Raw genomic sequence first — 22,516 nt, 5'->3', positions numbered from 1 at the left:
TGGATATCGACGGTCGGGAACTCGCTTGCCCACTCCCAAAAACCACCGGTGCTGGGTTTCCGAAGCTCCCTTCCTTTCTTGTCCTCCATATTTGGTTTGATTTTTGGATATCCTTCCCGTAGCCGATTTTTATTCACAGGTGGGCGTTTGCTTCCCACTTACCTGGCCTGCGCATAACCTGATGCGTACATGTACATGCCCATAACGCATCCACCGAACGTTCCCTTATCCAACTCCACACAAGCAGTCGTGGTTCGCCGCCGGCATTTAGTAAGAATACAATAAAATCAAGCCTAATATGATTCAAAGAACCGCGTGCGTAGGTGCTACTGGGGCTCTGCAATCCTACCCGAATTTTGCTGTGGACTTTCCAACCAGGATAGAGTGGAGGACTGGCGACGTGTTGGAAGATTATGCCAGAACTCTTTACCGATGGATGAAAGATGATCTGTGTAGTCGATGTAGGGGTTTTTTCGGATACACACAGCGTAGTCAAGTCGTACTGTCTCGAAGGATTCGCCAATGTATTCCAAGCGGAAGTATTGGAAGCCTGTCGATGGCTGTCAATGATTTAGGCTGGCGAGGCAGTGCAGAGACGCGCTGAGCGGTCTGGATGGCACGCTGAAAGTCACCTTCACTTATTTAAGGACTTCAAAAATACCTCTAGTTGCAGGGTGGGGGAGCTGGTATACTTCATGAATACTACAGGCTGACTTTAAAGATCTGTGTTAGACTGGACACTATTCCCCTTGCACACTCCACGGCAGTGATGATCTTGGGAGTTTGTGTGCGTCTTCCCTAACCTATTCTTTATTTTCTGGGGGAGTAAACCTTCTTAACAAATCCGTAATCCGGGGTGAAGTAATCGACGCGCCTATTGGATGAATTGGAGGTATTTGTAGACGTCGTCCGAATCCATACCCTCTATTTGGATGTTATATTGGCTGTATCCGCCGTGGTCGGTATGTTTTCCCCGAACAATTGTTTTTATGCGTCATTTTTCCAAACCCAACTGCATGCCGATATCCCTGCTGAACTGAATGGTGATGTCCAGCAAGGAGCGAAGTTGGTTTTCGACTTTGGCATACAATTTGATGTCGCCAATATACATTCGTGTATCGATTATAAGCTGTTATTTACAACCTCGTGATCCTTTTTGCTCCTCAGCTATCATTTTATGAACATCAAAATGTGTTGAGATTTTCGCGTACAGAACTGAAGTGAAGACATTGAAGATAGTAGAAAGACAAGTAATTGGTCGACAAGAGGCACCCTGTTCCTTGGGAATGAGGAAAGTTACCCTCTTGGTGAAAAATGGTGGAACTAATTTAGGATCGGCAATCATCTGATTAAAATGTCCGGTTCGGCGGGAAGAGGGTTCGTGGGCTTTTTTTAACTATATATATACATTCTATAGCTTTTGTGGATTCCCCTCCACTTGTATTCAAATTCTCTCAAGCCTCGGCGGGACACTTCACTGGAGCTTTATTTAGGAGCTGGCGCATCTATTTTTGGGATACCTCTACCTTTCCTGGCCATCCCACAACTGCGAATATTTCAATTTCAATGGATGAATATTACAATTATTTGGCCAATCCCACCTTTTCATGAAGCTTCGCTTGCGCTTAAAGTGCGATGATTCACGACTTTATGGCTAAGTTTAAACTGTAACCAAATGCAGGAATTCTCTATTTTCATAACTCACTCTAAACCGTTTATACCAAAATAGAAGCACCAGTCGTTCTTTTGCAGCATGTTTATGGTTGCTGCCTAATAAAGGGGTAACGTTCATCAAATTTGTGCAGTTTCTATTGCGATTTCCGGAAGTCCTCTATTATGCATTTAAAGCGGGATATGATTTCTTATTGCTAATTGTTTCCCTAGTATGTCTTCATATTATAGATATATTTATATTGCAATGGGTTGCCATCCGACGGTCACCTCCACACAACACTCCTCCGTAATCTTCGTTAGTGCACAACGTCTCCTCACCCAAAAGCAAAGAATAAGATCCACATTAACCAGAATTTCGAATTTTCGAAGAGTTTCCAAACACACCACTACACTCACCCCAAATCAACCGACAGGAAATATACAAGAAAAAGCATTGCCATCACAAAACTTGTTTAGTATCGGGAAATGCTTTGACTGATGAGGAGGGGTGTCGAGCGAGTGTCGATTTGGTGTCCGTTCTGAGTACGGTTTTGGTCCGTTTATCGCTCTTCATCTCAGTTTAATCGGTGACCCGCAGCTAGGCCCGTTCAGATAAGCCAGAAATTGCCGCTGCCGGTGCCGGACATTCCCAGCAATTTCGCGCGCGATTCGCAAGTGCAACGGGACAGTGGTTGCTCGCATCCACCCGAGGAAGTGCAAGCCGAGAATTGGCCGCTCCAGAGGTTATCGTGGTCGCGCGGGTTCCGGCTCCAGCAGGGAAACAAACAAAACATCAAGTGCTCGCCGCATCTCGGCGGTCCAGATGAGCGCCAGGGGTGGCGAACGTTTACGTTGGGGCTGGCGTGTGTGTGTTGACAATTGGTGCGGGTGGCCAGCGGCGGAGTCGACGGGGCGGCGATGTGGCGCGCGATTTCATTGACTCGCCGTCTGCCAAGTGTTTCTGTCCACGCACGGTCTAACTGGCGCGGGGGTGCGTAGGAAAGGGTTGTGCGGGGCAGCCGTTGACGGCCTGTGTCTGCCGTTTTCACGTTTCATTCAACTCTTCGCGCGGATGCGTTGGGCCGTTGCATCTCGCGGGTGACGTATGCGAACGTGACGCGCGGACGAGGTGGTGTGTGTGTGGCTGCATCGACGACTAGTGCGAGTGTGTGCGAATGTTTACAGTGGCTTCCATGCAAGAAATGCTCGTGATTTTGATCCTTGAATGATGATTTTTGGAGTTATTTGTGGTGATAGAGGAGAAATTATTGGTTTCAGTGATAGATCATAACTGAAGGAGACGTTCGCGCCGGCATTGTTCCAGTTTGGAGGGGTCCAGGATAGACACCGCAAAGTGGTAAGTCTGAGCGTGCGACTTCAAAACAAAGGTCTCATTCCTTTCAGGCGGAGTTCGTGGGAATTGGACCTGAATTTGTCAACGATTTCGGTGTAACTCATGGCTCTGAACGTCTGTGGCTGGAAGAAGATGGCAACAGGTAGCGGTCACCTTGCTGTGCCTCAGAATCCAACCAGTTGGACAGGGACAGTCGCGGTTGGTTCGAATTGGAGGGTTACCAAACATGGCCTAGTCCGAGCGAATTATGGAAATCTAAGAAAAAATGTCACGAATTCGGATGGCATCAGCTGTATTTGTTTCGTTTCTCGCCTGATAGGGGTTGGGTGAGTTTCGGCAACATGCAGCACGCCAATCGAGAGAATTTACCTTCCTGTCCCTTTCAGTTATAATTCAAATTATAATTCGGAGATGGATACTATGTCCCCGTCTTTTCGATGCACTAATGCTGTTTCCTGGGACCGTTATATTCGCCTCGCCATCCTTAATTGATAAAGCAAGGAAAAAAGGAGTATCTGCGGGGATGTCATTGTTGGAATCGAGAGGTTGATCACAAGGCATCCTGTTGGAAGATGATGCAGCATGTACAAAGTCTACTTGGATGTAATCATCTCCCCACGGATCCGACCTGAGCAGCCGGATCTTTGGTGTTACAAAGAGGATTTCCGGTCACTTATGTAGATGCTGCAGCATAGTGCGATGGAGCCCCGATAGCTTTTCGATTAACGTTTCATCGGTCTCCCGACAAATTTGTGTTTTCAAAAGTAAATGAACCCAAAATTAAAGAAATAAATTGTTTCACTGAAAGTTTTCTATGATTTTCTTGATGTTCTTCCAATGGTGGCCATTAAGTGTGAGTCACTATCAAGAACCGGCTGTTGTGCTTTGCCCAATGAGCTGACACTGGCTTGATTGGTTTTCGTTCAATTGGCTGGCATAGAGCTTTCTCTTTAAGGTTCCCCGAGGAAAAAAGGACTAAATCTGGGGACCTAGACAGTTACAAGTCATCTCAAAAGCGACTGTTGTGGGAAGCGTTCAAAATCTTATTGAAACCATTTATATAAAGAGTAAGGTGAATGGGCTCGCAAATAATCCATAATCACGTGCGCATATAATCCACCGCTCTTCATCTTCATGGCAAGTTTGATGATTCTCCAGGACAGCAAAGTTAACGCAATTCTCGGAAATTTACGTTTTATTACAGAAATTCAACTTATCAATGAAGATAACGTCTTTCTTTTTTGTTCCATGAAAAAGAAGCTTATTTAGAAAGAATACGAAGTTAACGGCTAAGTCACGCTTTTTTGGTTCAATTTGGACTCATACACTTATGTCGTTGACGAAAATCACTTGTTGTGTGACAGTTCTAGGAATAAATCGATGGATCTGTTTGATTCGTAAGGTACCACAGAAAAGCGCCCTTTCAAAAATGAAATCTTCATATTGGCATCAATAATCCATTGGAACAACGATACAATGTTCTGTTTAACTTTGCTTAGGTGCTGCTCAAAGTTGAAGTTTCCTAAATTACTGCGCTCATTCAGAAATACCCTTCAATTGCTGCTGGTCACTGCTTGCGGGTATTCAAGTCTGAAGAAGTTTTTTGAAATGTTTAATTAAGGAAGTGAAATTTATAAACTTATCATTTAATCATTGTTTACTCCAATTTGAACATGATTGTCGGTATCAGTTCACGTAATTTTGCTCTTGATAAACTTTTCAATATCATACACACTATGCTCTACCACTGAAATTCTGATTGATACACTTCCTTGGTCGGATTCTAATTAGGCATATTTGAAAGCATAAATTTTCTAGCGAACATTGTACATAGGATGCACACCTCAAAATCATCCTGGCTACTTGCATGCAAAAGGGAAGTTTAGGATTTAAATTCTTTCGTTCCAATATATATATATCTTTCCGTACAATTTTGAAGGCGCCAAGATACAGACTTTCTATTGGAATTCATACCTCTGATGCAGTATCTCTCTTCTGTGCTTGGCTATATAGTGGTCTCCTGACTGTAGAGTAATGTCCTGCAACGGAATTAATTATTTTGATGTGTTTTGTCAAACTTGCTGTTCTGAAAGCCTCGCGATGATTCATGCTTCTCTGCCGTTTAAACAATCTCGCCATAAAAGTTCAAGCAAATTCAACAGGATCGGTCAAAGTACGGAACACGTCCAGAAAGCAAGTGTATTGAGGATCTCACGGCCGTAGGGAAGAGTTTTTCTACATGTTGCCAACTTTGCCAACATTGAAAATAAAACCAATGCTGGGTTAGTATGTTAACAAATCCCGAGACCAAGAATCATATCTTCTGAAAAATGTCGATCACATCTCCAGCAAAGTGCGAAATTTACGTCGTGAATTTTGCACTTTGCCTCGTTGTGAGGGGAAAAACTTCTGTTGAGATTTTTAAGGAGGTAACTATTTATGGAGGTTGGCCACTGCATATCTGAAACTAAAAGACACACTTTTTCAACCTCCGTGAATTCAAAACTACAATTTCAACCAAAAAATCTTGGCATCCAAGATTGGGGGACATAAAAGCATCATTTTGATTACATACCTGGTACAGGAGAACACCATCAATGCGGCAAGATATTTTGAGACCTTGAAAAATTGAAACATTTTATTCAGAATAAAAGGAAAGGCATCTGACAAAGAGAGTCTGCCTGCTGCAAAATTCCAAACCCCACGAAGAAACTTCTGAACTCGTTTGAATGGGATTTTTGGAACCGTCCTCTAGTATTTCGCTGACTTAGTGCCTTCAGACTACCATCTGTTTTCCATGAAATTACACATAAATGGAAGAGTTTCCAACGAACAAAAAAGTGGAGAAGAAATAAAGAAGGAAGAAATAACTTTCATATGTACGAATGTAATCATAAATTTATTTGAAGTCTACAGATATTGACTACACTTACTTTCTGCATGCGCCTCGTAGTTGATTGCAACGGGAATGTCAGGTCTAGTGTTTGCAGAAAAGTGGAAAGTTTTTTTTTTGCTCCATAGTTTTCGAGAGTTAAATGAATGTCAATAAGGGTAAACAATGGGTTGCTCTAAGAAATTCTGATTCGGTTTAGTAGCTTAATTACGTACTCTCTTCATTGAAAAATACGTTTATTTTCCTCATGAGACAGATTCCATTTTTAAGTAATTATTAGTATTTTCAAGATACTTTACTTGTCTAAGAAAATATTTTCACAATTATTCTTTTCGGGTCATAATTATGATGTCGTCAAATGAGATGGTGATGGGGATCAAATTATCTTCTCTTTCTGTATCGTCTGTGTGTTGTCATTGCACATTTCAAGTCCTCTTAGCACAGTCGGTATTTCTGTAGCAGCCTCTTTAAAATGTGATTCGATGCCCGTTAAATATCATCCCGTTGGATAAGGCATCGAAGTAAAAGGTGGTGCCCAAAAGCGGTAGCGTGCGATTGATAAATAGGCAGCATCAAGTAACGGCTTTGGAACTTATTAACGTGAAAGATGAGACCAAGAGTTCCTTTCAACTTGACAAAAATTGTGTTCTATGGCAGCTAAAAGAAGAAATGAAAGCAGGGATTGCTTTTAAGAGATTCTTGGGAAATGATCTTCAGCATAGACCGGGATCCCACTATTTCGGGCGGAAGTAGCGACGCCAATATCGAGTCGTGAACGGTAATGTATTAGAGGAAGATCCCATTGTAGATAGATTCGGGTGCTCAGAGGTGGCGGGGCGACAACCCTGTCGGCTAAACCAAAACCAAGTGGCTGAGGAGAAGCTCCATAATGGTGGCACCGGGAGACGTATCACATTGGCTTGCCGCCCGTGATGCAGTAGGCGAATGCTCCAAAGGCCTAATTAGGGCGACCAGACCCGAATCTGCACGGGGACTCATCTGAAGTGGCAATAGTCACGAAACCTTACCAGAGGTATACTGGTACCATGGGAATCAGGATAGCTCCTGGACTCACATACTTCAGGAGATTTCCTATTGTATATGAATTCAGCTCGGTTGTTTGTCCTTGGTCTCCTTAGTGGGAGCTTCATAGGGGTTGTGGTTGCGTTCAAGCGAACAGGGACCTTCGGGTCTTAGCGTGGTGTGTAGAGATTTTGGTAGGTCTTGCATCCACTAGTATGAATGCTGAACCATGCATTCAGTATAGACTGGTACCATCGTAGCTTGTTGCGAACTTTCGTGTAGATAGATTCGATCTCAAAGAAGGTCCTTTTCGAAGAGTTCGTTGACTGGAGGGTAAATGAAGCGCTTAATATCGACGAAGGCTTTAAAATGGCTGACAACGCCTAAAATACCACAAAGAATTAGAATATTTTGTGGTTCGTTTGTCAAAATCATGGCGAAGGTAAGTCTGAAAGAAGACCGACGCCTCACTGCTGATGAATTTTCTTCATAGCTGAATCAAAATCCAGACACTGTATGTTCTGTAATAATATTGGAAATCCTGCCTCCTTTATAAAGAGAAGAGTTGATCAGTATGATCACCTGTGATGACAGGTGAATTCATTGCTATACGCGAGGACTGAAGCAGTTGAGCAAAAGTGACGACTAAGACATGAGCCTGCATTAGATGAAGATGGAGTTAGAGCTCATTCTTAATTTCTTGAAGAAGCTGCAGATATGGGATTTGCCGTTAACATTAGCAGTCTGGCTATCATGGTCACATGGGTCATCGGGGACTTATATTCAGCAAATTACCGATTTCGAAAGTAGTGAGTTGTGAACGGTAAGGAGTCGAAACGGACACATCTGTAAAGCTACAGAACCTTGTGTATATCGTAATAAATATCCCGAAAATTAACTTTCATCATTGGTTTGTATTAGGTAACATAAGGACTAAATGGCAGTTAGTCGCTCTGGCTTGTTCAAGTAGTTGAGTTGACCATCCCGTTTGTCAATATTATTAGTAGTAAGTTAACTGAACATAAAAAATTGCTATAATATTAGAATGAAGACTCCCCAATTGCTTTTTCATTGAGTGCTGGCCGAGGCGGAAAATTCCGTCTTGAACTCAGTTTTTTTTATGTATAATTTATTTTAAAGAACGTCCATTCAGGTGCTAATAACGCGCTTAAACATTGAATACTGTACTTTCCTTTTTAGGATACATGTGCTGCATTTCGAGAACCGAGAACTTAGAAGATTAGTAAGGTTAAGAATGCAATTTATGCAATACGCACGCTGACTTTTTGGGTATTTTCATGGGAAGTTCGGATCTTTGTGACCTGAATGTAACGGAGGCGATGGATTCTATTTGATGATGAAAAAGTTCTCATATTTTTTTATGTCCTATTCGATGATGCGATGAGAAAACGAATTAAGCATCGTCTCTTCTGCCTGTGTCCTCCCTATTACAATAAAACAGTAAAGTTCTACCATCAGAAGGGGACAGTTGGTTCTCCAAATGCAGTTTGGATTACTTCAATAACAAATGGTACCCAATAACTGAAATTCTCCTCAAATTTAATTACCGTGTGGCGGCCGGTGGAATGGCTTTATTCAATTTGTAATTAAGTATCTAAGGAAACTTTTGACTTTCCTATATAATATGAATTTTTAATTGTGAACTATCGTTAGCTCATTGTGTACCAATTAAATGGCTCAAAGAGCAATTAAATTTGGAGTGTCCTTTTCAGTTTTGCACGCATTGAATTCCTGGCGAGATGTCGGCGAATAACGTAATCAAATTCTAGAGGCACGTAGTCTATGCCACATGAGGTCATCTCTATGATTCGTTCGAAGTTCATAATTTTCAACTCCGCGCTCCCCCAGAAACAGCTGAATGGTGCTAAAAAAAGCAACCCCTAAGAGTGGTATGCGCAGAATTTAAAACTAAAAAAAAGCGCTGAGTTATTCCTTGTGAATTATCAAATAATATACATCAACAATCAAAAAGATAATCGCGAGAATCCAATCTCCCTTGTTTGGAATAATTGAGGACGAAATACATTGCCTAACTCCCTCTGTGTTTCCATTAGACGTTCACCCCTTAATCTCGACGAAGAAGGAATAATATCAAACAAAAACTTGCCTTTAAGTAAAGTTATATTAATGCAAATAAAAAAGCCAAAACCGTTTCCGTTAGCTCTACTAGAAAATTTTTATTTATCTGCAAATATGCATATTTCAACAACTTTCTTGCCGCCAAAGTATGCATATTTTCGAATAAATAAAACTTTTCTAGTAAAGTGAGTGGAAACGTTTTAGATGGTATATTTGTATTATCAAAATTTTCAAAATGATTGAACGAAAAAATTGTTATTTCACACATACGACACTCTTCTGAAGTTCGGACAGCAATACCTTTCAGCGTATATCCGCAACGGCGCGTAAATTCTGAAGGCCAGCCCCCATGGAGCTAAGTTTCTGGAGGAACAGAAAAAAATATGAAAGTGGAATAGGACTGAGGTTTAGGACACGTGCTTTATGAAGGAAAGGTTTGTAATTTAAAATTTAGAAAATTAAGTCAAATGCAGGGGGAGCCTACCCGGGAATAATGTTTAGACACCGATGTCATAGCCTGTATTCCAGGATGTTGTGAAACCCAAGGTATGACTCCACTTTGGGCGACATTTGTAATAACCGGTCATTTTCTGCTCTGGATAGCTCTGCCCTCAACGTCTGCCCTCAGAATGTGAAAAAGTATACCGTAACGATGGACAACGTAGATGTTATAAAGCGGGTGCGGAAAACACACCTTTTGGATGCAGCGGAAAGCATATGCATATTTGAAGGAGGGAGGCAGATAACTTTAAATCATGCAGCAGGTAATAAAAAAATAGGGAAAAACGGGAAGGATGGGAAAAATAGAAAACAATTATAGAGTAATTAGTGGAGTTAAAAGTTACCGTATAAGTAGGGGCAGTTTAAGACAGGTTAATTAATTAGGCATTAGCACTGATGAAGGAGGCAAGTAGTCCTCGAAACAACTGTATGTCAGAGGAAAACACAAAATTTCAAAATAAGGGAAAATCCTAGTTCTTTTCTTATTTTATATATGAACTGAAAAAAATGAAAACATGGATATACATTTCAACTTAAACCTTCGAAATGATTCACACTATCTCTCGGTGTGCATCAGTAAGGCGTTCTCCCTCTCCGCAGAATGCTGCAAAGATGAACATCGAGAGATTCGTGGAGATTCGTGGAAGCTCTTGGAAAAGCCAGAGTCGCACAGGAGGTCACTTCGGAGAAGGAGAAATTTCACTGGCATTGTCGTATATTCAGCTACGAGCCTGGTATTGGCGTTCTGCGGGGCTTCCACGCTCCAGGAACCACCTAGCCATGCTAAGTTTTCTATGTATCGGTGGATTGCTGACCTACAGGAGAAAGCCATAAGCTCCGCCGTTTAGCATAACTGTCAAATGACTGAGAGGAATGGGCCACAATGCCAGGGTACAGTTCAGCTAAAAGAAGACTCCCTAGCTTGTTTTTCGCAGGAGGTAGTTGACGAGGTGGATGTTGACCCGCCACGCTCGAAAATTAAAATTATCCGTCGGGCCAGTTCTTGGGGATATTAAGGATTATTTGAGAGACGCTGGAAAGCTAGAGAAGGATGGAGATCACATCGGATGTTGCACAATGAAAAATGGAATACGAGTCAAGAGGCAGATTGGCAGCGCCCACCGAACTTGGTATGAAATAGTTAAGTCGTCTCCCCCTTTTTTTGAAGCTGGGGTGCAAAGCCCGCAACGAGGGGTCCGTGGAAAAAAAAAGAAATACGTTGCTCCCCATTTGGTCCAATCCGACATCAAATGGATCCAGACTTAGGATCCCTCAATCCTTAAAAAAGTAGTTTGCTCTAATTTCCGCGAATTCTTATTTTCGAGCGGCTGCTGTAATTATTTTTGGGCAAATAATTTCATATTTTATTGAAATTTATTAACGATTGATTAATTTTTCCCTCGAAAAGCAGAAAACTTTGAAATTTTTCACTTACAATGCGCTTTTAATCATCATTCAGCTAATATGAACTCTGCACTCTTCAGTGGTAATTTGGCAAAAAAAGATATTCGTATACAAATTGTCAGAAATGGTACCCCTGTCAGGTGACCCGACCTACAACCGCAGCTACCTATCTGCCAAGATCGAGACACCATCCGCCGCCTATTCGAAGAACTTTCGAAATGTCAACGCAGCCCTTCGCGTATGTGTGCGTGCATCCATTCCAATTCATTTCGTGTATTCCCAACTGAAATGCAGTTTTCGGAATTGCAGGGTGGGAATGGGATGGCAAAGTCGAAGCCGGGCGGAACAGGGGCCAGGGCCTGGCCAACACAGGCAACATGTTGAATGACGTTATGTCGGTGTGTCGCCGACGAAGCGAGCGTTGACTGCTTGCCAGCTTGGCCAGGGGTTGCGGGCGACAGGGGGCAGCCTCTTCGATTTGTTTTGCTTCCAAGTTTGTTGCTGGCTTCATGCTGTCATGCCGACCTCCGACTTGGAGTGTTTGTTGATCGAGGGGCGGTTGGTGCACAATGGATTTCACCGGAACAGTGGATTTCATTGCAGTGCGGCCGCCGAGCCGTGGTGCCGGGCCTTGGCGGAGTGAACCGTCGCGTTCCAGGTGGATTGGGCGAGAAGCAGGGAAGCGCGCGCACCAGCTCAAGCTCGGGATGGTGGACGACTCGCTGGCTTATCGCCGGGCGCAAGACCTAATATGAGCCGCGTTGCGCCACTCGATCGCAATCATTTCAATGATGCTCGCGGACTTCGGCAAATATTTGAGCGCAGTCAAATAGCAATTGGCCAATGTTGATGGAGGGATTTAGCAATGTTGGCGGTGTCTTGCTGCCTTTCAATTTGAATGTTTGCAAATGGGCGCATGAACGATGTGAATGAATCAATCAAAAATTGAAATTCCACATTTTCAGTGAAACTGGTGGTCGGAGTGAGATTATATGGGGATTCCCCGGCAGAATAAAAATAAAAAAATTTCTATCTCTTCTATAATTAATTAAAATGTCCAAATTAAAAAAAAAAAACTATTGACCCAATGCTATCAAATGGTCCCCACCTAAATACTAATCACATTCAACAAAACTTAACTCTAATGAACCCACAAAACCGTCAGGCAGTGTCCTTAGATATCCCTAGCTTCCCTAAGTGATAGTTTAGCCGATGGTGACCAGTTAGAATTCCCATTGTGATTCGAAGGTTCTTTTTCGTGAGGTTTAAGCAAACCTTTGTGCGCATGGGTTCGTATCTCTCAATACACATCCTGGACTGCTCCATCCCTGGTAGGCCCGCCCAGTATAGTTCCCTCAACCATTCCTTTTCATTTCTTACTGTCAGCCATGAAACCGTTTCCGATTCCACAGAAGGATTCTGGTCCGTGTAAAGGCGTCCCTGCTCCCTTCTTGACTAGTTTGTCCGCTGCCTCGTTGCCTTCCAACCCGGCATGGCCTGGAATCCAGAGTATCCAGACCTTGTTGAACGAGCCAAGTGTATTCAGTCTCTCAAGGCATTCCCATACCAGCTTAGAGTTCACATGGTTGGACCTAGGTGCCTTGATCGCTGCTTGGCTATCGGTGAGAATAGCTATGTTCTGCCCCCTGTAGTTCCTTTGCAGATTAAAGGAGGCATATTTGTCTATGGCGTATATTTCCGCCTGGAATATGCTAGTGTACTTGCCCGTTGGCTCGAAGTACATTTTGCTTGGACCAATGGCCCCGGCACCCGCTCCCACCGCTCTGTGGGATCCGTCAGTGTACCAAGTAATCAGTTGCTGATTTAAGCCATATGTCCCAGCCACACTCTCCCAGTTTGCCTTGTTACTCCAACGTGTTTCAAACTTCTTATCAAAGTGAAACCTCGTTGTCATGTTATCCTTTGGTATCAGTAATTCAGGATACCGCCTAGAAAGAATATCAATCAATCTCCTCACTGATACTCCCGGCCATCCTGAATATTGCCCTCCTTGCCTTCATCTGTATGTGCAGATGGAGAGGGGTTAATCCCAGAAGGACCTCCAGGCATGCCGTTGGGCATGTCCTCATTGCTTTACTGATACACGCAAGCCAGTCTTTGAAGCTTGCGTAATTCCCTGGCTTGAGTTCTGAGTTCGGTTCTTTCTGCCCAGATTACCGCTCCACAGGTAATCATTGGCTTTACTATTGCAGTATATATCCAAAGTAATATCTTCGGGCTACAACCCTTTTTTTTCCTACTATGGATCTACAAATCATCAGAGCCCTCGTGGCTTTCCGACATGTGTCTTCCAGAGTAATTTTTGATCTAGCGTATTTACGTCTCCTAGTGAATGGTACTATGGTGGTTTTAGCTGGGTTGATCCGCAGTCCCACCTTCCTGCACCAGGCACTAGTTTTTTTGGGGTAGGGTAGGTGAATGCATTTACGCACACAGTGTTGGACTCCCGATTCGGTACGTCGTCGGACTACCAATTAAACACCTCCCCATCGTCAGAGAGCTAGCCTGGAACCGTTTGTCACATTACTTCGGGCCAGCCCCCGAACTCTCCCGCCTTGCGGAGCCTTCAAATCAGGGAATTCCTTTCACCAACGGGAGGGGAGAGGAGGTAGGGAACTGTCAGTTCAAGGAGCCCCCTGCCATCCGGCTCCTCCACCGGTCGAGTTCTATCAGCTTAGCAACGAGAAGGGCCCGAACGTAATGGGCAACACGGTTCCACCTGTCAGCAGTCTTCAGCATCTCTTCCACAATGTTGTCTGGAGAGAGATCCCCTGTGTTTAAATAGAGCTGCTGACGAACCCCATCCCACCTTCCACAAGGAAAAAAAGTGTGATGGGCATCGTCCACAGCTCCATTGCAAAACACACAATCCGGAGAACGCGCCTTTCCAATCTTGTGCAGGTAAGACTGAAAACTTCCATGCCCACTTAAAAATTGGGTAAGGAAATAGTCAGTCTCACCATGCATCCGATTCAGCCACGCACCTAAGTTGCCGATGAGCCGGGCACTCCATCTGCCTCTAGTTTCATTTTGCCAAGAGAGCTGCCACTCGTCTAGAGTGTGTTGCCGTTCTTCGCGCACCAGGCACTAGTAATCCAGCATATGTTGACAGTTCCAACCCTTCCCAGTCTGGCAAGCTAGGAACTATGGCTCTTATCTTCCGTCGCGCAGTCCATCAGTATAAGGCCTGGTCGAAAGCGTATCCTGGTGAACACAAGTTTCGAAGTCCATCCCTTGCACATCTGTCTGATGACAAGGTCCTCAATGGTTTCCTCCTCCTCACGAGTGGGTATTTGCTCGGGAAACATTTTTAGCAGTATGGCCAGTCGAATGCCCTTGATCCCACTAGCATAGCTATTGGCCGGCTTTATGAGTCCTGCCTTCACTCCTGACCTGCCCGGGTTTTCTTCCCCTTTGGGTTCAGGTTTAGATTTTTTGTGAGCATTCTCCATTTTCTCCTCCAGTGATGCCATAAAGATTTTACTTAGGAGTGGGGAGAGAGGATTGCCCATCACTACACCCGAGATTGTTTTGAATGAATGTGAAATAATTTTCATTCATGTAGAGGGAAGCCAACCTCGCATATCATTTAGCCTTTCTCCTTCAATCTGGTGTCGAACCAAACCGTAGTAGCCACACTTTAAATTTTGTTATTGCCCCTTTTACAGGCGTGCTGGGAAATAAAGCTTTTGACATCAAATGACACTAGGCGTTCATTATCACTCAATCTTTCAATCAATTCTTTCGAATTCTTGATAGATAGTTTTCCGATAAATTCCAATTTTTGACATTCCTCAAACAACCACGTCGCAACGTTGTAAGTAGGGGAGTTAGAATCTGCAATCATCTCCCTCATCTCATTGCCTGATTTATGAATTTTTGGTTGGCATCTAATTCTGGGTAAAGAGGGGTTTGGCATCCGCAGCCGGGCTGGGTTATCAACCATTAGAGAGCATTCTTTTAGGGCCTTCTCTACTCATTTTATGGATCCTGGTAGCGGACTATTCCTCAATTCAAAGAAATTTCCTTCAGTCAACTTTTCCATTACTAAGTTGTCGTAATGCTGTTTATCCATAATTACAATTGCATAACCTTTGTCCGCGTTTAGGTAGTATACCAGCTGCTTCAGCAGGTCTCGTACGATAGTGGTTTCCCGCTGGTTAGCAGACTTTTGAATCTTAGTTTGGTAAGCGGTGGCTTTTGATAGTTCATGCCGGATTTTCTCCTTCGCTTTGTTGCCCATGAATTTTATGGCTCCTTCCACATCTACAACAACGTGTTTAACTGGCAGGTCAGTTTTTACGCAGTTCCAGCCTTTGTTTAGGAGATCCATTTCCTCACTGCTGAAACTAATAGATGATTTATTAATAACTTGATTAGGAATAGTACTTACCGTTCGTTTTTCCTGTGTCTTCCGTCTAGTGTGCGGTGAGTTTTTTATCAACAGGTTCAGCTTCTTCCTTAGCAATGTCCGTTTTCGTTCCTTTTCACATTCGTAGCCCCGTTGAATTTTGAAGAAGTTAGATTCCGCACAGTTTTCTGTTGCTGCTAATTGCAAGTGTGCATTATATGCCTTCAGTGTGGTAGATGCTAATTTTGCATGTAGCTTTTTTACACTAGACCTAATTAAGGTTTCTTCGACTGATCTAGTAAGATTAGAGGGTAAACTTAAACCTGACTTAATACTAACCACATGGAATTTGGGCGGGGATCGGCCATCAATGAACTCAAACGGAGTTAAGTCGCTGGCTTTGACGGTCTCCCCGCAGAGTTATTTATCGCTGCAGCAGCAGTTACTGCAGACCTGCTTCTTCCACTCGTGCGGAAATCTTGGCAATCGGAGACTTCCCCCAGATTGTGGAAGAAAGGGATGATTGTTAAGATTTTGAATGTGACAATTGGAGGGTTAGCTATGCGTTCCCTATCGTCGTAAAGATGATAGCTAACATAATCTTGGAACACATTAAAGAACATCTCGGAAGCTTGATCGACAGAGAGCAGGCTGGTTTGTGCTCCGGATCCTCCTGCATTGACCACATCAACACCCTGCGGATCATTTCGGAACAGTGCCTGGAGTTTGGATCCTCGTTTCTCCTGCTCTTCATCGATTTCAAGAAATTTTCAATAGCGTGAACTGGAAGTGTATCTGGCGTGCTCTATACAGGAAGGGCATTCCAGAGAAACTAATATCTATTATCAGAGTGACATATGATGGTGCAAAATGTCATGGAGGCAAAATCTCGGAGGATTTTGAGGTCGAAAGCCGAGTCCGCCAGGGTTGCATCTTGTCAACAATATTATTTCTTCTCTGTCTGACGGGTCATCGTACTCTTCCTATCTGCATTAATGGGCGAAGCATCGAAGGTGTCGATCAATTTTTATATCTAAGAAGCATTTCTGCTGACGTAGACACCAAACTAGATATAGCCTGACGCATTAAAAGCGCTAGATCCGCTGTGGTGTCTTGTCTAAAATCTGGAAATGCAGTTATCACCATACCAAGATCAAGTTGAGACTCTTCTGTGCTAGTGTTTTTTCTGTGTTACTATATGGGAGTAGTACATGAAAAGTGACCTCCACTGTCAGTCAAAGGCTCCAAGTCTTCGTCAACACCTATCTGCGTCGTTTCATAATAGTATGCTGTACAGATATTATTGCAAACAAAGAACTTGGTCGGTGTACGCAGTGTGTTCGGAAAGCGGAAGTGGTAGTAGATAGGTTACACATTAAGGAAAGGTGACAATTGCATTGCTGGCTACGTCATGCAGTGGAATACACTCTCCCACGGTGGCCGACGAGTGGGTTGGCCCAAGGGCACTTGGCACAGAACAGTAGAGAAGGAATGCGAGCATCTCGGGCGCATGGGTGTGGTTGGTGCGCTACACTTTTTTTTTTTTTTGGGAGTAGGGTAGGTGAATGCGTTTACGCACAGAGTGTTGGACTCCCGCCACAGCACGCTGGCGGACTACCAACTAAACACCTCCCTGTCATCAGAGAACTAGCCTGGAACCGTTTGACACATTACTTCGGGCTAGCCCTCCCGCTCTCCCGGCTTTGGGAGCATTCAAGTCAGGGAATTCCTTTCAACAACGGGAGGAGAGGGGAGGGGAGGAAGGGAGTTGTTAGTTCAGGGAACCCCTTACCGTCCGATCCCTCTGCCGGTCGAGTTCAATCTTCTTCATAGTAAGAAGAGGCCGAACATAATGCGCAATACGATTCCAGCTGCCAGCGCTCTTCAGCATCTCTCTGATGTTGTCTGGAGAGAGCTCCCCTGTGTCTGCATAAAGCTGCTGACGGAGGCCGTCCCACCTCTCGCAAGAGAAAAAGGTGTGTTCAGCGTTATCCGCCACTCTATTGCAGAACACACAATCGGAGATCGCGCCTTCCCAACTCTGTGCAGGTAAGACTGAAAACCTCCATGCCCACTTAGAAGTTGAGTAAGGAAGTAATCAATCTCACCGTGCTTTCTGTTCAACCATGGGTCTAATTTGTCGATGAGCCGCGCAGTCCACTTGCCCCTTGGCTCATTTTGCCAAGAAAATTGCCACTGCGCTACACCTTGGCAACGGGTAAATCGCAACCATATGTATATATATATAGTTAAAAAAGCCCACGGACCCTCTTCCCGCCCAACCGGACCGGGGGGCGACCAACCTAAGGATGGGCTGAAGGCAACATCCAAAGGCCCACATCACAGCGGTGATGCGTTTTAACGCAAAGTGTGTGCGACCATGCGAAAATGTATTACTACATCCCGATTGTCGCAAACACTTCAGCCAATGACGCAGAGGTTCTACACTACAGAGACATGGATCTTATATCGAAGACAGTGCGGATCAAGACTGAAACCCATTAGGTCAGATTGTTACCGGACAGGACTCTTCGGACTATAGCACAGGTTGCAAGGATAACCGCTTTTTGCATCTCCATGTATAGTCCAGCCCTAAGATCGAGCGTTTTCCGCGCTTTATGTAAGTTCTGCGGGACTAATCCTGTCGCTGAAATTACCACTGGGACTACTTCGATCTTTTGTAGTCTCCAAGTCTGCTCATATTGTCTGCCAAGGGGCCGTAGTTCCGGATTTTTTCGTGCTGTTTTTCAACAGTGTTCCGGTCCAACGGTACGGCTACATCCATTATAAAGCACGCTCGTTCTTCCTTCAGAAGCAGAACTAGATCGGGTCTGTTATGATTAACACTGTGTGATCCCACAGTAGTTTGACCCGATCATTTTCCAAGATTCTCTGCGGAGTATACTTATAGTAAGGATGGTAGGTTGCCACTAAGTTATAATTCAACGCAAGGTTTTGATGGAGAATCTTGCGGACGGAGTTATGATGATTGGTGTACTCGATGCTGCTCAACATCCTGCACGCAGATGTTATGGGCTGAATGATCTCCTCTTCACAGTTGCATAACCTACAACTGGAGTTGGTGATTGAGGAGCCGTGAAGAATGTACCGTTTATAATTTTTTGTTGGGAGCGAAGCATCCTGAATTGAAGTTAGGAATGCTTCGGTCTCATAGAAAAGTACACCCCTTTGTTAACCATTTGTTGGAGGCTTCGATGTCAATGCCTGACAACAACAAATTTTTGATATGACCTCCGTGAATGGGTTTCTCTTTCCACATATCGATCTTCTGTTGGACTGAAGTTACATGGGATCCCATTCCCATTCTCTGCTTCTCAAGTTCAAAGGAGATAATTTATTATCTGCCATGACGGTAGCCTGATGTATTTGGCTAGAGGATTGTTTCTCATAGAAGAACTCACGAAGAGAATGCACTTGATTGTAGTGCAATGTTTTTAAATCAAGTACCCCCCTTCCTCCCTGATGACGTGGGATAGTGATCCTCAATTTTTCGGCAGCTCTATTGTGCATGTTGTTGTTTGCAAGAACTACCCTTACCCGTCTATTGACAGATTCTAAATCAGTATTACTCCACTGTATCACACCGAAAGTGTATAGAAGGACGGGAATGGCGAAAGTGTTGATTGCCATGATCTTATTTTTCCCGTACAGCTCAGTTTTAAGGACAAGATCCAGACGCCGTTCAAATTCCCCCAGCAACTTAGATTTTATTATTTCCACAGCAGGTGTTGTTGCTTGCAATATGCCGAGGTATTTGTAGACGTCGTCCGAATCCATACCCTCAATTCGGATGTTATTTTGGCTGTATCCTTCGTTGTCGGTGTGTTTTCCCCAAACAATTGTTTTTATGCGACATTTTTCCAAACCCAACTGCATGCCGATATCCCTGCTGAACTGGATGGTGATGTCCAGCAAGGAGCGAAGTTGGTTCCCGTCTTTAGCATACAAATGTACATCAAATGACTTAATGTACATTTCGACAATATGCCATGCTTGACTTGGAACCCGTATTTGCTTTCTTGCAAAAGATGGGATAGCGGATTCAAAGCCAAACAAAACCACAATGGGCTTAGAGAGTCGCCTTGGAAAATGCCACGCCTGATTGGTATCTCTCCTGATGTTTGCGAAGAAACCAATTCTTCATTACTGCTCTCAGTAGAAGAACGACATCCGGGTTAGTTTTATACAAGTGTAACACTTGTAGTAACCACGAATGTGATACGGAGTCGAAGGCTGATTTATAATCGATGTAGGCTGTCGAGATGTTTCGTTTTTGGTGGACAGTCTGCTTTACAGCTACCGTATCGATTATAAGCTGTTCTTTGCAGCCTCGGGAGCCATTTGCGCATCCTTTTTGCTCCTCAGCTATCAATTTATGAACATCTAGATGTTTTGAGATGTTCGCGCACAGAACTGAAGTGAAGACCTTGTAGATGGTAGGAAGACAAGTAATTGGTCGACATTTTGAAGGGTAAGAGGCACCCTGTTCCTTGGGGATGAGGAAAGTTATCCCCTTGGTGAAAAATGGTGGAACTAAATCAGGATCGGCAATCATCTGATTAAATTGATTTGCCAATATCCTGTGAGTGCTCTTGATCCGCTTCAGCCAGAAGTTGTGAATCTTGTCAACTCCTGGCGCCTTCCAGTTACCTGCCTTGTCAAGGGCTGCTTCAACGTCGACTTCAGTTATGTCAGGCATGGTCATTTCGGGGAGGGCCTCGCATGAACGCATAAGGTGTGGGAGCCACGCTGCTTCTAAATTGCAACGGCTGGATTCGCTCCAAACACTTCTTCAGAAGTCTTCTGCCTGATCCAGATCGAGGTTACTTTCCCTATCTGAGTTGGTGAGATTTTTGTAGGATCCCCGTTGGTTCTGGAAGAACAAGGTGTCTGTCTTTCGCTGAAAGCTTTTCTGATACCTACGGATACGATTGGAGCATACCGCAAGTTTCTGCTTCAGCACCTCGAGGATTTCTTCGATTGGCATATCATTGGACATATGGTAGTTTCCAATGATGTTCGCAACGCATCTGTGCACTCTTGGTGATGGATTTCCAAGGAGTGCTTGCGTCACACGACCAATCTCCTTTCTCAACTTTTCGACTTTTTTGTTGAGTCGAAACACCCAGAACGGTAAAGTCCTTCTGCGCATACCTCTGTTATTCGCACTAAGATGTTGATTATGGAGACGAATAACCGTGGCAGCTGCAACGTAGATCAGGCTGTGAACCTCTATAGCAGTAATCTCGCTAGCCAAACGATCAGCCAAAATTCTATCAACGGCAGCAATGATGTTAGTAGCTGCCGAAGTAAACTTCAGTTTTGGGATCTTTGGCCTAGCGTCTGGGAGAATCTCAGCATACTCTGTGAAAGCGACCTGGAATGCGGTCAAAGCCTCATTATAAATTGGGTCGACATCCCCAGTTACTAAGCTTCTCCTGACTACTGGATTCATGGAGTGCCTTACAAGTGGAGTACTTGTGTTACTCCTTTGACTAGTCCGGTAATTTGATGACTCCAGCCCGAGCTCAAGTGAAACTTCTTGGAAGATTTGTTGCCTAGTTGGTAAGGCAACTCGGTTGTTATTCACTATCACCCAGTATTGATTGACAACGTTCTGCTCCGGAACATAACTTAGTTCCGGGAAGCGGGTTATGAACGCGTCATGGAGTCGATGTCTGTACCCTGATGGATTCCGTTCCAAATCCGTGACACGGTAATAGGCGCGGACGATAAATTCGTTAAGTTGGTTCGTCCAAACCATACGACGCCTAGGTCTCCCGTCCCTGGTGGTTGACGGCATAACCGCCAAAACATCCAAGGGCGAAGAGCCGCTCTGGTGCTGTTGAACGACGCTTAACCGTGTTGGATACTGTCTTCGTGTCCCTGGGGTCCCATTAAAAGAATTTGAAATATTTTTCCCAATTCTGTTCCCACGAGTGATGGGGAGGCAGTCAACCCTGCAACAGAGCCCCAATATTGCAATGTCCCATGGTTACCTCGAAAGGTAGGGAAGGTATTTGGAGGGGAGCCGCTGAAATACAGTGTAACGTCACTGCAATTTATCCGATAGGCGCGACGATCCCTTCACCCCGGATTACGGATTTGTTAAGGAGTTTTACTCCTCCTGAACGGGAAGAATCTGTAAAGGAGGACGAACACAAAGGAAAACGTTCTGCTTGTCCGCGGCTACTTATTTACAAGATTAACTTGCGATATTCGTAGCTGACCCGGTGGGTCATGTCATTATCCGCAACCCATGACACGCGCCTGGTCGCCTGCAGCTCTGGGTTTGCAATTCAGGTGAGGATAAACCTGATACGCCAGGTATATATATATATATATGACTCAAAGTCTCATCTAAAAGCTTGATAATAAGCCATGTACGGAATGGTCTTCCATATTTGAAACTAGAGGGTTTCTCCTTTGGTTTTCTGCGCACTATTTTGCTGAATCTTCGAAAAGGCTAGTATCACGAAGTTGACCCTGGCAGTGATACGGTGGGCCGGGGTGAAAAAAGTGAAAAATCATTGTCAGCTCATAGGTTATCGCTGGAACACTTTTATTACAAACAAGTTTAATGGCCCGGTACCATCGTATTGAAGACAACGCTATCATAGACTGTCTCTGCCATGGAATTAATGCTGCAGATAAATCAAAGCAAAATTGCAGATTTCACAAGCATAACTAAAAATTATACCTTCTGGTCCGCAACTGGAAGCTGCGAACGTTCTCTGAATGGCCAAACTCTGCAGATCTACAGTAGAACACTTTCGGACATCTGGAGTCGGATTTCAGCTCCGCTGGTCGCTGGAGTACGAATACTTTTGTACTACTTGTACGTGCCGTTAGCTATGTGATGATTGCAAGCTGGTTGGCTTGTTACCCTGCTGCCATCATCATCTCTTCATAGCCAGCTTTTGCGGTGATCCGCACTCAGCTCAACTCTGGAAAGCGTGTTTTTAGTTTTGTTTTGGTTTCTGGGTATTTTTTGCTGTTGCTTCCATGTTCCATGTTTTCGTTGCCTCGGAATTGCTTGGAGTCGTTATTGTGCTTGTGCCTCGATTGGGGGCCCCCGAGATGGCGAATTACTACAATCATCTAACGATCTGAGACTCGGTGAAAAGAAGAAACTACGAAATGACATGGTAACGACTCGGCAATGGTAGCGGCAAGCAACATGGGCGCAATCAAG

The 22,516-nt window shown here is 44.1% G+C and overlaps 1 protein-coding gene across 2 annotated transcripts in view; it reads left to right on the top strand.

Annotated features, from left to right (window-relative positions):
• Positions 1 to 2,143: 2,143 nt before the first annotated feature.
• LOC119653566 (neurogenic protein mastermind-like) overlaps positions 2,144 to 22,516 on the top strand; it is a 304,044-nt gene continuing 283,671 nt past the window's right edge. Inside the window, exon 1 of one of the 2 annotated variants that reach the window (XM_038058280.1) lies at positions 2,144 to 3,010. The gene's annotated coding sequence lies outside the window, so the exon portion shown is untranslated. Of the gene's footprint in view, positions 3,011 to 9,437; positions 9,458 to 22,516 lie in introns of those variants that run through there. The other variant, XM_038058283.1, reaches the window with a different exon arrangement.

The sequence above is a fragment of the Hermetia illucens genome, chromosome 4 (genome assembly GCF_905115235.1).
Source record: "Hermetia illucens chromosome 4, iHerIll2.2.curated.20191125, whole genome shotgun sequence".
NCBI classification, from domain to species: domain Eukaryota; kingdom Metazoa; phylum Arthropoda; class Insecta; order Diptera; family Stratiomyidae; genus Hermetia; species Hermetia illucens.
Note: the sequence above shows the minus strand (reverse complement) of the source record. Positions and strands in the feature narration are given on the sequence as shown.